Here is a 16,236-nt window from a genome sequence, read left to right as displayed (position 1 = left end):
CCCTAACTTATGCATATATTTTCCCCTGCCCTTAAGAAGGTACTTTGTAATATTCTTCCCCGCCCTTAAGAATGTACTTATCCCAAACCTATAAGAACTAATGACAATCCCACCACCCTTTGCTTACTCTCTTTTCAGACTCAGCCTGCCTGCACCCAGGTGAAATAAACAGCCCCGTTGCTCACACAAAGCCTGTTTGGTGGTCTCTTCACACAGACGCGCATGACAATGCCGTTTCTTCCAGCCTCTGATTTCCTTACTGTCCTCTAAGGTGTCACTCATAAGGCCATTACAGATTTCACAAATAGTCTTCTTAAGGCCTAGTTTCCACCTGCTACCTAGTCCCCAAACCAATATCGTATGTTTTAAATTTTCTTAAGGTTGCACCCCACTCTTGGCACCAAATTCTGTTCCAGTTATCTACCTTGTGTAAATAACTACTCAAAACAACATTTTTTTTCCCTCATAAATCCGTGGATCTGGAATTCAGGCATTGCACAATGGAGACAGTTCACCTCTGCCCCACAATGTCCGGGGCCTCAACTGTTATGACTTGAATCGCTGGGTGCTAGAACAGGGAATGAGCTATATTGAGGTTTCTAATAGTATGGTCCTTATTGGGGGAACCCGCCCCCAATATTTCAACGTTGGTTCTTTCTATTTTCTGTAAGTGTCGGCTGGCTGAGAAATAAAGATAAAGAGTACAGGCCAGGCGCGGTGGCTCACGCTTGTAATCCCAGCACTTTGGGAGGCCAAGGCGGGCGGATCACGAGGTCAGGAGATTGAGACCACGGTGAAACCCCGTCTCTACTAAAAAATACAAAAAATTAGCCGGGCGCTGTGGCAGGCGCCTGTAGTCCCAGCTACTCGGAGGCTGAGGCAGGAGAATGGCGTGAACCCGGGAGGCGGAGCTTGCAGTGAGCCAAGATTGCGCCACTGCACTCCAGCCCGGGTGACAGAGCGAGACTCTGTCTCAAAAAAAAAAAAAAAAAGAGTACAAAGAGAGGAATTTTACAGCTGGGCTGCCAGGGGTGACATCACATATCAGTAGGACCATGATGCCTGCCTGAGTCTCAGACCAGCACACTTTTATTAAGGTTTCAAAAGGGGAGGGGGTGTAAAACAGGGAGTAGGTACAAAGATCACATGCTTCAAAGGGCAAAAAGCAGAACAGAGATCACATGCTTCTGAGGGAACAGGACAAAAGGTAAAACAGAACTACTGATAAGGGTCTATGTTCAGCTGTGCACGTATTGTCATGACAAACATCTTAAACAACAGAAAACAGAGTTTGAGAGCAGACAACCGGTCTGACCACAAATTTACCAAGGTAGAGTTTTTCCCTACCCTAATAAGCCTGAGGGTACTGCAGGAGACCAGGGTGTATCTCAGTCCTTATCTCAACCACGTAAGACAGACACTCCCAGAGCAGCCATTTATAGACCTACCCCCAGGAATGCATTCCTTTCCCAGGGTATTAATATTAATATTCCTTGCTAGAAAAGAATTTAGCAATATCTCTCCTACTTGCACGTCCATTTATAGGCTCTCTGCAAGAAGAAAAATATGGCTCTTTTTGCCCAACCCTGCAGGCAGTCAGACCTTATGGTTGTCTTCCCTTGCTCCCTAAAAATCGCTGTTAGATTCTGTTCTTTTTCAAGGTGCACTGATTTCATATTGTTCAAACACACGTTTTACAATCAATTTGTACAATTAACACAATTATCACAGTGGTCCTGAGGTGACATACATTCTCAGCTTACGAAGATAACAGGATTAAGAGATTAAAGTAAAGACAGGCATAAGAAATTATAAAAGTATTATTTGGGAACTGATTAATGTCCATGAAATTTTCATAATTCATGTTCCTCTGCCACGGCTCCAGCTGGTCCCTCCACTCAGGGTCCCTGACTTCCCGCAACAGGTCCTCAAGGTAGTCAGACTTTAAATTGGTAGCTCAAGGCTCCAAGAATGAGTGTAACCAGGCTGCAAAACTTCTTAGGATTTAGCTGCAGAAGTCCTAGACTGTCACTTCTGCCACATTCTGTTTGTCAGGCAAGTTACCATAGCCGGCCCAGATTCAAAGGGAGTAAAATTAGACTTCATCTCTTAATGAGAGAGGTAGCAAAGAATTTGCAACCATCTTTAAATGATCATAAAGGATATTGTAGATAGCAAGAATTGGTTTGCTCCACATCAATTTCAACTTAATTTTATTACTGCGGAGGTGAGAAAGGTTCTTTTAACCTAAACCTTCTTTAACCTAAAGCTTCTTTAACCTAAAGCGAAAAGCTGTATTTCCTCCACTCTCTTGCAGTTGGGTTTAGAGGTGTGAACTAAGTTTAGTAAGTGGAGAGACAAGGCATGGGGCATCTCCTTTTCTGGTATACAACATTGCAGAGAGAGACAGAGGTTCTACAGTTTGCATCTAAAATAGCAGTATGCTATTTTAGTGCTATGCAGTGGTGGGCAGAATTCTAAGATGACCTCTAAGATCCCCTTACCCTGGTGTACACATCGTATCCCAGTTATTGAATAAGACACTAATCTAGGTGCTGCTGTGAAGCATGTTGCAGAAGTAATTGAAGTCCTTCTTCAGTTGACTTTAAGTTATGGATATTATCCTGTGTAAGCCTGACACGATAATCAGGTGAGTCCCTAAAAGAAGTCAGAGAGACACTCTCCTGCCGACCTTGAAGGAATAAACTGCCTTGTGGCAGGGAATGGCAGGCAGCCTCTAGAGCTGAGAACAGCTCAGGTTGACAGCCAGCAATCAAGCAGGAGCCTCAATTGTACAACTGCAAGGAGCTGAACTCTGCCAACAGCCAGGGAGCTTGGAAGAGGACCTCAAGCCTCAGATGAGATTATTGTTCCAGATGAAACCTTGATTTCAGCCTGGTGAGACCCTGACCAGAGAACCCAGTTGAGCTGTGCCTTGACTTCTGATCTGCAGAACTTAAGAAAACAAATGGGTGTTGTTTTAAGCCACTAAGTTTGTGATACTTTGTTACATAGCGTTTTAGTCCGCTCAAGCTGCGATAACAAAATATCTTAGCCTGGGTAACTTATAGACAACAGAAGCTTATTTCTCACAGTTCTGGAGTCTTGGAAATCCAAATCAAGGTACTGGGAACATTTGGTGAGGGCCGGCATCCTCAAGGATGGCACCTTCTCACTGCATCCTTACATGGTAGGAGCCAACTAGCTCTCTGGGGTCTCTTTTATAAGGGTGCTAGTCCCATTCATGCAGGGAGAGCCTTCATGAACTAATCACCTCCCAGAAGCCTTCTCATACCATCACATTGAGGATAAAGTTTCAATATATAAATTTTGAAGAGATTAAAAATATTCAAACCATAGTAAATAGCAACAGAAAACTAATACAGGCAGCATTGCAGTTTGGCTGGTAGCTTCTTTATTGTCACAATGCAGAGTGATTCTAGAGTCAAAAAATGTAGCACAAAAGATTCCTGATTCTACAATTTCTAGACCATGGCAGAGGCTGGAGGTCCAATGGCAGCAAGTTTGTGGTGCATTTTGTAGTCATTCCTAAACTAGCCTAGAGTTTTTTTCAAGCACTCAATAGCAACAGTAGGTTCTGTTTTCTGCATTTGACTAGTAGAGTTTTGTTTGAACCCACAAGGCAGACTCAGCACCAAGACCTAAAGTTTAACAGAAGGGCTATTGTTTCCTACAGCTGGCAAAGGAATTCATCCCAAACCAATTTTCCTTGATGCTTGATCCCATCTTGGGGCAAATGTATCTATGTAATTATGAACTGAAAGATATGTACCATTAAAGACTTATTCTTCAGAGCACAAGCCACTTCGCTGTAGGAAACTGTCTCAGAATAGCAAAACAAAGCTTATTCTAGCTTTCATCACATCAGCTATTGATGACCACGTGATCAATGAATTCAGTGACACAAAGACATTGACAGGGTTCTACTGAATTCAGCCAACAACCAACGATCTTGGAAGAGGGCATCAGGTGGGTAATAGGTATAAAGTGAAACTTCCAGAAGGACCCAGTCATTCTCCCTCTACATACAGATAAGTACAAGTTGCAGATATATATATATATATATATATATATACTCTTAAGAATTTTCAAGAATATTTAGAGAATAGAGTCCTCATCAAAGATTTAGATGGTGTCAAAGACCTCAAACAGAGATGGGTCAGACCTCTTTGATCCTTCTGGGCTGGCTCAAAATGTGGCAGAAAGGTACATACAGGTTATGGTACCTGATGGAGGATTGATGAGTGGAACCTGCACATGACGGTTCTATGTGTTATTAATCTTGTTTACTATGGATAAAGTGTGTAAAATACGTGGACGAGCATCTGGCATATGGTAAGTGTTCAGTAAATATTAGGTTTTTAAAAAAATCCTTTTTATGAAAGTATCTACGTACATGTAAAACTTTGCTAAATTTTGTAAATAATTACAATAAAAGATGTGGTTTCTACTTTCAATGAGTTTCTAAACCAACAGATAAACATTTAAAATGGTTATTTCCTAAATAGTTAATGAATTAAAGAGAGACAGAAAACGCAAAAAAAAAAAAAAAAGTAACACCTTTTGTTTTAAAGAGATCTTCTTAATAAGACAATGGGATATTGATTTTAAAAAGAAAGATCTACTACTATAATATGATTACATTACTTGGAACATAATTTTTTTTTTTTTGACACGGAGTCTCACTCTGGCTCCCAGGTTGGAGTGCAGTGGTGCGATCTTGGCTCACTGCAACCTCTGCCACCTGGGTTCAAGTGATTCTCCTGCCTCAGCTGCCCGAGTGGCTGGTATTACAGGTGCCCACCACCATGTTCAGCTAATTTTGTATTTTTAGTAGAGACAGGGTTTCACCATGTTGGCCAGGCTTGTCTCAAACTCCTGACCTCAGGTGATCCACCTACCTCGACCTCCCAAAGTACTAAGATTACAGGCATGAGCCACCGCGCCCAACAGGACATAATTGTTTTTTATATTTCAACACCAAACAATAGCCCATAGTATGGTAGCAAATGGAAAGTGAAACAGGTGATCGAGCATAATCCAGAAAATAATTTAAACCATAGGAATGGTGAAGTAGACAGAGCTACACATTCGGTTGTATATTTGAATTCTTTCAACTTTGCAAAATTTCTCTCCAATATATTTAGACACAAGGTGTCAGCACAACCTTGAGCTCAATTAATTCTCATCAGAATATCCAGATAATCAGGTAAGGAAGACTTGATCTAAAGATGGCAATGTAGCTTCGTTTCCCTCTTGTATGAGGCATTCTGCTTGGTTATTTAGTACTGATGATTTTTAAATGCTCTAATATAAACTCCAAGGGGTGCTCAAACATAATATTAAGGCAAAGCACAAAACCACAGGAAAGCAATAAAATGTATCTAATGGGATTATGTAATAAATCAGATTTTACATAAACAATTCATATGGCAATAAACCCCTAATATGATTATGAAAAATGTGTAAAGTTTACTACTGTTTGTTTCATGCCTAATTAGAGGTCATGCATCTCAGACTATTAACAATAGAAAGCCATTTCTACAAATACATGTAGTCATTAACATGTACCTGCTCAGGCTCAAGCAGAATCCAATAAACTGTTTCCAATAGTAAGTTAATGAATATATTTTCTAGATTTCCACTTCTTCTAACAGGTGTTTCATTTATTTGTGTTCCTCCACTAACTGACTTTCAGAATATTACTGTGTCCACAGTGCTTGGGAATAAATCAGGACATTACATAATGATAAAAGGGTCAATTCACCGAAAAGACATAATAGTCCTAAATGTGTATGCACTCAAAGCTGAATCTTTCTTCCTCAGTTTTTTCATAAATTTGCTAGATCCGAGTATGTACATCTTTAAGCCTTCTGACAAATCATGCTATAATGCCCTCCAGAAAGGTTGCACTAATTTGTACCCCTAGCCAGGATACGTGAAAAAAAGCCTCCTCTCTTCATTTTCACCAAAACCAGATGAGCATTCCATCTAAAATAGTTTTTAGATGTGGTTTTGCTTCTTTCCCATTTCTCCTACTAATGGCAACTATAAAAGCATAGAGATTTTAAAAAAGATAATTTTTCATACATGCTTTCAATAACAAATGAGTTATGATGCTATTTATATGTAAACCTAGTGCTTCAAAATGCTTAAGAATGGTTCAAAAGCTTTATTTGAAATTTGATATGGAATGGTCATTTTACACAAACCTGTGTGTATGTGTATGTGTACGTGTGTGTGAGATAGTGCCAAGTAAATTCTCCTCTAGTAACATTTGTATACATCTTTATCACTAAATTGTCACAATATCATTATTTTTTTGATACAAGTCTTGCTCTGCTGCTTAGCCTGGAAGGCAGTGGTGCACTCACCGCTCACTGCAGCCTCGACCTCCCAGGCTCAAGGGATCCTGTCACCTCAGCCTCTCAAATAGCTAAGACTACAGGCATGCGCCACCATGCCTGGCTAATTATTTCTTTTATTTTTTGTAGATATGGGGTCTCCCTATGTTGCCCAGGCTGGTCTCAAACTCCTGGCCTCAAGAGATCCTTTGGCCTCTCAAAGTGCTGAGATTACAGGTGTGAGCCACTGAGCCTGGCTCATTTTTAATCAAGTTTTGCCTCATAGATTGTGACCCTCCTTAATGGCAGGGATTTTGTTTGGATTTTTGTGTGGCATGTTTTTTACTGTCAGGGGATTACAGAGTCTGGTATAATAACCACTCAATAAATGTTTGGGGGAAGGAAGGCTGAGAGGAAGGAAGACATGAGGGAAGGAAATATAAACTTGGTCCTTATCCAAATAGCACAAATTCCAATTCACATAATCATGTTAAATATGGTTAACTGTATTCACTGTTTTTTAAAATTAATTTGTTGGCTTCTAAATCAATTGACTACATTAAAAGTCTGAAGGCTGGGCATGGTAGCTCACTCCTGTAATCCCAGCACTTTGGGAGGCCAAAGAGTTTGAGACCAGCCTGGGCAACACGGGAAAACTCCATCTCTACAAAAAAATACAAAAATCAGCAGGGCGTGGTGGTGCACCCCTGTAGTCCCAGCTACTCGGGAGGCTAAGGCAGAAGAATTGCTTGAACCCAGGAGGTGGAGGTTGTGATGAGCTGAGATTACACCTCTGTACTCAAATATCCTCTCTTGTCCAAATTTTTTGTGAACTCCAGTGGAGAGTCTGCATTTCATATTAGTGAAAGAGTCTGGGCAGGTTGACAATGCCAGAATGCTCTGTGTGAACAACCTTAACCCATGTATAAGCGAGTTACATCTCTTTCTTTCCTGCTTAATTACAGAATTGGGTTTTATTTTGTCAAAATGAAGGTAAATTTTTCATTACAATTAGAATTTTATATTTGTGAAAAACACTTGTAAAAGCGAATCTAATGAGGATTCCATTAGCCTGAAACTTCTATTTAACCAGAACTTTGCTAGGCTGTTCACAGTAATGACTTTATAAAGTATGCAGTGTTTTGAAATGCATTCTGAATTATCAAGGATTTAATTATATGTAATATAGGTTTAGACATTGTTTTCAAGTAATTTAAAAATTGATGGTGCATTAAGAATCAGCAATGGTTTTTAGAGCTATAGTTGATTTTAGAGATTATCAAATTCAAATGCATCATTGTACACGTAAGAAAACTGAGGCCCCAGGCAGGTGGACTTATTCAGGGTCACACTAGTTAATGTCACAGTGGAGCTGGAACCCAGATCTACTGAATCCCAGCCAAACACCATATCCATTGATTGCACAGATTGACTAACAGACCCCTTCTTTTTTTTCTTTCAATTGACCTTAATTCCTCACTTAGAGAATAGAGTTTTTCTATAATAATATAAAAAACAAAAATAGGTCAAATGGCCAATTACATGAAAGACATAGAGATCTGTCTCTATGATGAGGGAAAACTGAGTTAATTGCCTAAAGTCTGAATATTTTGAAATCAAGTCTTTCAGAATAAACTCTTCAGTCTAGGATCTGCCTTACCCTTTTATAGCGATAGGTTTGGCACAGTGCTGGCATCTGCTACCTACTTGTTAGCTAACAATGAAGAATGATAAGAATTAACAAGAAGTAACTCAGTCCTCATTCTTCCCGCCCTTCATGATCAAGTTGAGCATCTTTATCTCATTAATATCTGACTGTGAAATCCCTTGACACCTGAAAAGACTGGCAATTTATTTATAAGGATATGGTACCTCATTGTGAAGCTTTCTGCCGGCAGAGATTTTTCAAAGATTTATCTTTCTCCTGGAGTAAATATCATATTTTTAATTATTCATAATGTTTCTCCTGTTTTACCACAAGCTAGCTCAGAGGACAGAAGTGCATTAAGACTATTCTGTTACTATAAGAGTGTGAAGTGTGAATAGAAAATATATTTTTTAGCATTTCATCATTATTCTGGGCAAACAAAATTAAACATGATTTGCAAGTGCTGCAGTCAGTAACAACAAAAGGTATAAAGTGATGTAACAGAATTTGTACTGTATGCACACCAGAAAACGTAAATGAAAAATGCTCGTAGTTGAAGTGGAAACTGAAAAGATATCATATTCTTAACAGCTATATTAGAGAGGTAAAAATGTGAGCATGCCTATAAATATGACCAGAAAAGCTTTATTTAGATTTTTGCTAAAGGAATACTCCACAATTTTGAGAGTCTTCTATACAAGCTAAATTTGGTGAGCTGCCTTTTCTCATATTGAATCCTTAATAATTAGCCAAAGAAAGAGAAACTTTCTCTGTATTTTTAAGTTAGCTTAGGTTATTGTCTTATAAGTGTTAATGTCAAAAGTGGCCCTATTGGCTTTTCTTTCAGGCTCATTGAGATATAATTTGCACATAGTAGAATTCATCATTTTCAGTGTAAAATCCTGTGAGTTTCAATGCATACAGTCATAACCATCACTACAATCAGGATATGGAACAGCTTTCTCAACCCAAAAGTCTCATGTGCCTTGGTTTTCAACTTCTTGCCCTGCTTTTAATCCCCAGTAGCCATCAATCTTTTTCTTTGGTTTTGCCTTTTTGAGAATGTCATATAAATGGAATAAAACAATATATAACTTTTTGGCTCTGGGTTCTTTCACTTTGCATAATGCGTTTGTGATTCATCTATTTATGTTTATTAGTAAATCTTTTTTTTTTTTTTTTGAGACAGAATTTCACTCTGTCGCCAGTCTGTAGCGCAGTGGCATGATCTCAGCTCACTGCAACCTCTGCCTCCCGGGTTCAAGAGATTCTCTTGCCTCAGTCTCCTGAGTAGCTGGGACTACAGTCACGCACCACCATACCCAGCTAATTTTTGTATTTTTAGTGGAGATGGAGTTTCACCATGTTGGCTAGGATGATTGCGATCTCTTGACCTCGTGATCCACCCACCTCGGCCTCCCAAAGTGCTGGGACTACAGGCGTGAGCCACAGCGCCCAGCCAATCTGTTCCTTTTTATTGCTGAGTAGCATCCCCAGTTTATATACCCACTCAGCAACTGACAGGCGTTGGTTTTGTTTCCAGTTTTTGGTGATTATAAATAAAACAACTAGAAACATTGATGTACAATTTTCTGTGTTAACGTAAGTTTTTTGTCTCTTGGATAAATATCTAAGAGTGGGATTTCTGGGTTATATGGTAACTTATGTTTAACTTTATTAGAAAATTCCAACCTGTTTTCCAAAGGGGCTATAACATTTTGCATTCCCACCAAATATATACAACGTTAAGTTGCTTTGCATTTTCATCAGCACTTGATATGGAAAGTTGTTTTTGTTATTTTTTTAAAGTAAGCCATTCTAATAGATGCAGCGATAACACATTATGATTTTAACTTGGATTTCCCTAATGTCCAGTAATGCTTAGCATCTTTCAATGTGCTTATTTGCCATCTGTATATGATCTTTGGTGTGATGTATGTTCCAATTTTTGCCATTTTCTTATTGGGTTATTTGTTTCTTTTTTTGACAGAGTCTCACTCTGTCGCTCAGGCTGGAGTACAGTGGCGCGATCTTGGCTCACTGCAACCTCCGCCTCCCGGGTTCAAATGATTTTCCTGCCTCAGCCTCCCCAGTAGCTGGGATTACAGACACTCACCACCATGCCCAGCTAATTTTTTTTTTTTTTTTTTTTTTGAGACGGAGTCTTGCTCTGTCGCCCAGGCTGGAGTGCAGTGGCGCAATCTCCACTCACTGCAAGCTCCGCCTCCCGGGTTCATGCCATTCTCCTGCCTCAGCCTCTCCGAGTAGCTGAGACTACAGGCGCCCACCACCACGCCCGGCTAATTTTTTGTATTTTTAGTAGAGACGGGGTTTCACCATGTTAGCCAGGATGGTTTCGATCTCCTGACCTCGTGATCCGCCCGCCTCAGCCTCCCAAAGTGCTGGGATTACAAGCGTGAGCCACCGCGCCCGGCCTAATTTTTTTTTAATGTATTTTAGTAGAGATGGGCTTTCACCATGATGGCCAGCCTGGTCTTGAACTCCTGACCTCAAGTAATCCACTTGCCTCGGCTTCCCAAAGTGCTGGGATTACAGGCCTGAGCTGCCACACCCAGCCTATTTGTTTCTTTATTATTGAGGATTTTTAAAAAGAATTATTTCGATATGTAATGTGGTTACCGGTTCTTTAAGAGATCTGTGTTTTGCAAATATTTAATTGCAGACTATGGCTTTCTCTTCCCTTCCTCAACAGTGTTTATGAAGAGCAGTGTTTTTAGTTTCTGTAAAGTTTTTTGCACATGAGTGTCCAATAGTTCTCATACCATTTCTTGAAAAGACTGTTATTTCTCCATTAAATTGCCTTTGCACTGTCATCAAAATACAAATGACCATATAAGAATGGATCTGTTTCTGGTCTCTCTATTCATTTCCATTGATCTACATGTTCACCAAATACCACACTTTTTTTTTTTTTTTTTTTTTTGAGACGGAAGTCTCGCTCTGTCGCCCAGGCTGGAGTGCAGTGGCATGATCTCAGCTCACTGCAAGCTCCACCTCCTGGGTTCACGCCATTCTCCTGCCTCAGCCTCCGGAGTAGCTGAGACTACAGCTGCCTGCCACCATGCCTGGCTAATTTTTTTGTATTTTTAGTAGAGACGGGGCTTCACCGTGTTAGCCAGGATGGTCTCGATCTCCTGACCTCATGATCCACCTGCCTCGGCCTCCCAAAGTGCCAGGATTACAGGCGTCAGTCACCGTGCCCGGCCAATACCACACTGTCTTAATTGCTGTTACTTGACGGTAAGTTTTGAAGTCAGATAGTGTGAATCCTCTAACTTTGTTACGTTAGTCAATACCAAGTGGGGGAATGTGGGTAAAATGGAGAATGTATAACCAACCTATAAACATTCAAATTTAATCTTTAAAACTTTGTGGGCTGGGTGCAACGGCTCAGCCCTGTAATCCCAGCACTTTGGGAGGCCGAGGTGGGTGGATCACCTGAGGTCAGGAGTTCAAGACCAGCCTGACCAACATGGTGAAACCCTGTGTCTACTAAAAAGGAAAATAAAAGTGGAGCATGGTGGCGCACACCTGTAGTCCCAGCTGCTCAGGAGGCTGAGCCAGGAGAATTGCTTGAACCCAGGATGTAGAGGTTGCAGTGAGACGAGATCACGCCATTGTACTTCAGCCTGGGCAACAGAGTGAGACTCTGTCTCAAAAAAAAAAAAAAAATAGAGAAGGAAAAAAGAAATGTATTTCCCTTGTCTATGTCAGAGGAGGGGCCTGGGGGTAGGTGACTGGATCATGGGGACAGGCTTCCCCCTTGCTGTTCTAATGTCAGTGAGTGAGTTCTCATGACATCTGATGGTTTAAAAGTGCGGCACTTCCCTCTGCTCTCTCTCTCCTGCTGTTGTGTAAGACATGCTTGGCTCCCCTTTGCCTTCTACCATGATTGCAGGTTTCCTGAGGCTTCCTCAGCCATGTGGAACTGTGAGTCAATTCAACCTCTTTCCTTTATAAATTACCCAGTCTCAGGTAATTCTTTATAGCAGTGTGAAAACAGACTAATACACAGAGGCACTTTACAAATGCCCTTTAAGAAAGAAATCATAGTTCCCCTAAAATTCCCTCCAACTTTATGAACCTCTCCATTGCTTACTGATGCTTGCTTAGTTGAGGAAAAAGACTTTAAATTCACATTTAGATATGAGGTTTAAATGCAATGAGGCTGTTTCTTAAAAAGTTAAACATAAACTTACCATATGACCCAGCAACCACTCCTGGATATTTATTCAAGAAAAATGAAAATATGTGCCCATACAAAGACTCACACACCAATGCTCATAGCAGCATTATTTGTAATAGTCAAAAAGTGGAAGCAACCCAAATGTCCATCAACTATCATTTGTTTATCATTCAGACAGATGAATTGTGGTATATCCACAATAGAATACTATTCAGCAATTAAAGGAATGAGCAGAAACTGCTACAGCATCTCAGGAATAATTGTGCTAAGTGAAAGGAGCCAGATACAAAATGTTACATACTGTATAATTTCATTTATCCTACAAAGACAAATCTAGGCCAGAAATGGTGGCTCGCATCTGTAATCCCAGCACTTTTGGAGGCCCAGGCAGGTGGATTGCCCAGGAGTTTGAAAGTAGCCTGGGCAACATGGTAAAACTTGTCTCCACAAGAAAATAGAAAAATTAGCCAGGCGTGGTGGTATGCATCTGTAGTCCCAACTACTCAGGAGGCTGAGGTGGGAGGATCACCTGAACCCAGGTAAGTCAAGGCTGTAGTGAGCTGTGATCCTGTCTCTGTACTCCAGCTTGGGTGACAGAATGAGACCCTGAAGCAAGCAAGCAAGAGAGAGAGAGAGAGGGAGGGAGAGAAGGAAGGAGGGAGGGAGAGAAGGAGGGAGGGAGGAAGGGAGAGAAGGAGGGAGGGAGGGAGGAAGGAAGGAAAAGAAGGAAGAAGGAAGGAAGGAGAGAGAAAGGAGAAAGAAAGAAAAGAAAGAAAGAGAAAGAAAGGAAAGAAAAAGAAAGACAAGGAAAGAGAAAGAAAAAGAAAGAAAAGAAAGGAAAGAAGAAAGAAAGGAAAGAAAGAAAGAGAAACAAAGAAAGAAAGAAAGAAAGAAAGAAAGAAAGAAAGAAAGAAAGAAAGAAAAAGAAAGATCTACAGAGACAAAAAGATTAGTAGTTGTCTGGAGCTGAAGGTGGGAACATGAATATACTGTAAATCAGCATGAGGGAATTTATTGGGTTGAGGAAAATATTCTAAAACTGGATTATGGGGATGGTTGCATAACTCAATAAACATGAAAAGTCATTGAACTGTATTCTTTAAACGGGTGAATTTTATGGTATGTAAATTATACCTCAATAAAATTTTAAAAATTCAAGTGCCTGGTTGAAGTAACAGTGCAGTGTGAATGAATTTCAAGTATACTATCATTATTCTCTCTCTAAACTAATATAAATGGTTAGTTATAGAGTTTACCCTCTAGGGCTCGGGGAGAAGACAAGGATAGCAGAAGGGACTGGAGTGAGTGTGGGAGGAAAATGGAGGGACAGAGGGCCAAGGCAGACTTGCAGAGATATTAAGAACTTGGATAGCCAGATCTTGGTTCCTATGCTGGCTCTACCACTTACTAACAGGTCAAGTGAGCAGATATTAATCTTCTATTACCTCTATGTGAAATGGTGTCTCTCATAGGACACTGTGAAAAAAACAGAGATAATTTATGTAAAGTACTTAGCATAGTGCCAGGCCCATAAAAAGAATTTTTAAATGACTTATTATTATTTAAAATAGCAGTTTTTTAAATAAAAGGCAAAACTGCAAGGTGCCACTAATTTGCATGGGTAGTCCTTATTTACCCTCAACTGGGAAGAAAGAGATTGATCTTTATCCTTCACAACCCAAAGTGCAAGCCTAGACATTATCCAGTTTCCTTCAATCCATCCGGAGTTCCTCCGGGGCTGTCTATGATCTCACATGTACACCACTACTGTATAGCAGCGCATCCTTGAAATAACTCCCTTTAGAAAAAGACTCCATTTTATATTTCACCGGACACTTTGCCAACAAGAATAAGACGTTTTGCTTAATAAACAAATAACAAAGACTATATCCAACCAGATAAGAACGTAAACAAACATACTCTTCCACTATCAGTCGTCACCAGGGGACTCTATGGTCATAAAAACTTACAGTCACTCATGATTTATTGGGAGGCCGAAGCGGGCGGATCACGAGGTCAGGAGATCGAGACCATCCTGGCTAACACGGTGAAACCCCGTCTCTACTAAAAATACAAAAAATTAGCCGGGCGTGGTGGCGGGCGCCGGTAGTCCCAGCTACTCGGAGGCCGACGCAGGAAAATGGCGTGAACCCGGGAGGCGGAGCTTGCAGTGAGCTGAGGTCGCGCCACTGCACTCCAGCCTGGGGGACAGAGCGAGCTCCGTCTCAAAAAAAAAAAAAAAAAAAAAAAAGCTTGGCATCTACTGCGCCAAAGGCTGAAGGCTGTGCCACATCAAACACCCTTCCTTACAAGACCGACAGACCTCCCTGGCCCAGCCCAGGAGATTCTTTTTGTCTTGTTAAAGCAACTAAATATGGCCTGAGAAGGACTCCGTATCTCTATATTTGAGTCCTTGTGGATTAACTGTAACCTAGCTTAGTAGACAAAATTGAAAACCTAACTTAATGTGCCTATTAACAAGAGCTAAGTCTTGGCCAATCCCAGCGGCCATACTTCACCATTCACTCACGGCTGAGTGTTCACACTGTGTTCAAATAAGGCAAACGCCAAGCTGTAAACAATCTAGCCGTTCTGTACCTCACTTCCAATTTCTGTATGTCATTTCCCTTTTTTTGTCTATTAATCTTCTTCCACCACGTGGCCGTGCTGGATTCTCTGTGAATCTGCTGTGATTCTGGGGGCTGCCGGATTCCTGAATTGTTCGTTGCTCAATTAAACTCCTTTAAATTTAATTCGGTTGAAATCTTTCTTTTATCAGCCTTCCTGACTCTCCCTAGACTGGTTCGTTAACCCTTTTTCCTGTCTTTTCTCTTGATATTAGGAGTTACTTTGTTTGTAAAAGGTTACATCTATAACATTTCTTTTTTTGGTAGAGACAGGGTTTCGCCATGTTGCCCAGGGTGGTCTCAAATTCTTGAGGTCAAGCAATCCGCCTGCCTCAGCCTCCCAAAGTGCTGGGATTACAGACATGGGCCACGGTGCTCAGCCAAACCTATGACATTTCTATATTGATTCAGTGTATTACTATGTATGGTTTACAATACTGACTGACTTGCAGAGTGGCTTGAGCCTCTGTGCCGCAGCTCTGACTACTGGATGAATGAAAAGTACTAAAAAAAAAATTGCCTTCTTAGGAACTCCATGTAACTGGTGACTTTTCTACTTAAAATAACATCAATGAAAATCTAGCATTATAAAAAGACAAGGTGGGTAGACCTGGTTTCCCCTAATATGGTAATGAGGCCTACCATTAACCAAGTAGAGAAGGCCTGCTGGGGCCTTTCTCAAGGATCTAGGGGTGTCTTCACCCTAGCCTTGCACCTCCAGAATCTTCCTCCTTCCCCTCCTCCATACGTCAGCTGTCTAAGTGCCATCCACTCCTCTCCAGGAACAGGGACATTAATCTATCACACTCCAAGAACCCCAAAATAAAAGCCTCAGAAGCAAGTTTTCCTTTGATCTTCTCTTGTCCTGTTGTCTCTCGGTTCCATTCTCCCCTGAACCTAGCCATAAAGCTGGAATCCCTCTTCCCCAAGGCAGGTCATAGAAACCAGAAACCCTCTTCCCCAAAGCTAGCCATAAAACCTAAATATATTACTCAGTTTTCCCTCCATCTTTCTATGTAAAGACTGACCACAAAGAAATTATCTGACCTACCTTGTTTAAGTATAGGTCATAAGACCCCATTTTTTTTTTTTTTTTTTTTTTGAGACGGAGTCTCGCTCTGTCGCCCAGGCTGGAGTGTAGTGGCGCGATCTCGGCTCACTGCAAGCTCCGCCTCCCGGGTTCACGCCATTCTCCTGCCTCAGCCTCTCCGAGTAGCTGGGACTACAGGCGCCCGCCACCGCGCCCGGCTAATTTTTTGTATTTTTAGTAGAGACGGGGTTTCACCGTGGTCTCGATCTCCTGACCTCGTGATCCGCCCGCCTCGGCCTCCCAAAGTGCTGGGATTACAAGCGTGAGACACCGCGCCCAACCAAGACCCCATTCTAGAG

At 41.1% G+C, this 16,236-nt stretch overlaps 1 long non-coding RNA gene across 2 annotated transcripts in view; it reads right to left on the bottom strand.

The window, feature by feature from the left end:
- The window catches only part of LOC134731879 (uncharacterized), a 111,255-nt gene extending 96,833 nt beyond the window's left edge, over positions 1-14,422 (bottom strand). For both annotated transcript variants that reach the window (XR_010114561.1, XR_010114562.1), the window contains exon 1: positions 14,191-14,422. This is a non-coding gene — a long non-coding RNA (uncharacterized lncRNA). The remainder of the gene's footprint in view (positions 1-14,190) is intronic.
- Positions 14,423-16,236: the final 1,814 nt, after the last annotated feature.

Source organism: Symphalangus syndactylus, chromosome 19 (genome assembly GCF_028878055.3).
Source record: "Symphalangus syndactylus isolate Jambi chromosome 19, NHGRI_mSymSyn1-v2.1_pri, whole genome shotgun sequence".
Classification (NCBI taxonomy): Eukaryota; Metazoa; Chordata; class Mammalia; order Primates; family Hylobatidae; genus Symphalangus; species Symphalangus syndactylus.
Note: the sequence above shows the minus strand (reverse complement) of the source record. Positions and strands in the feature narration are given on the sequence as shown.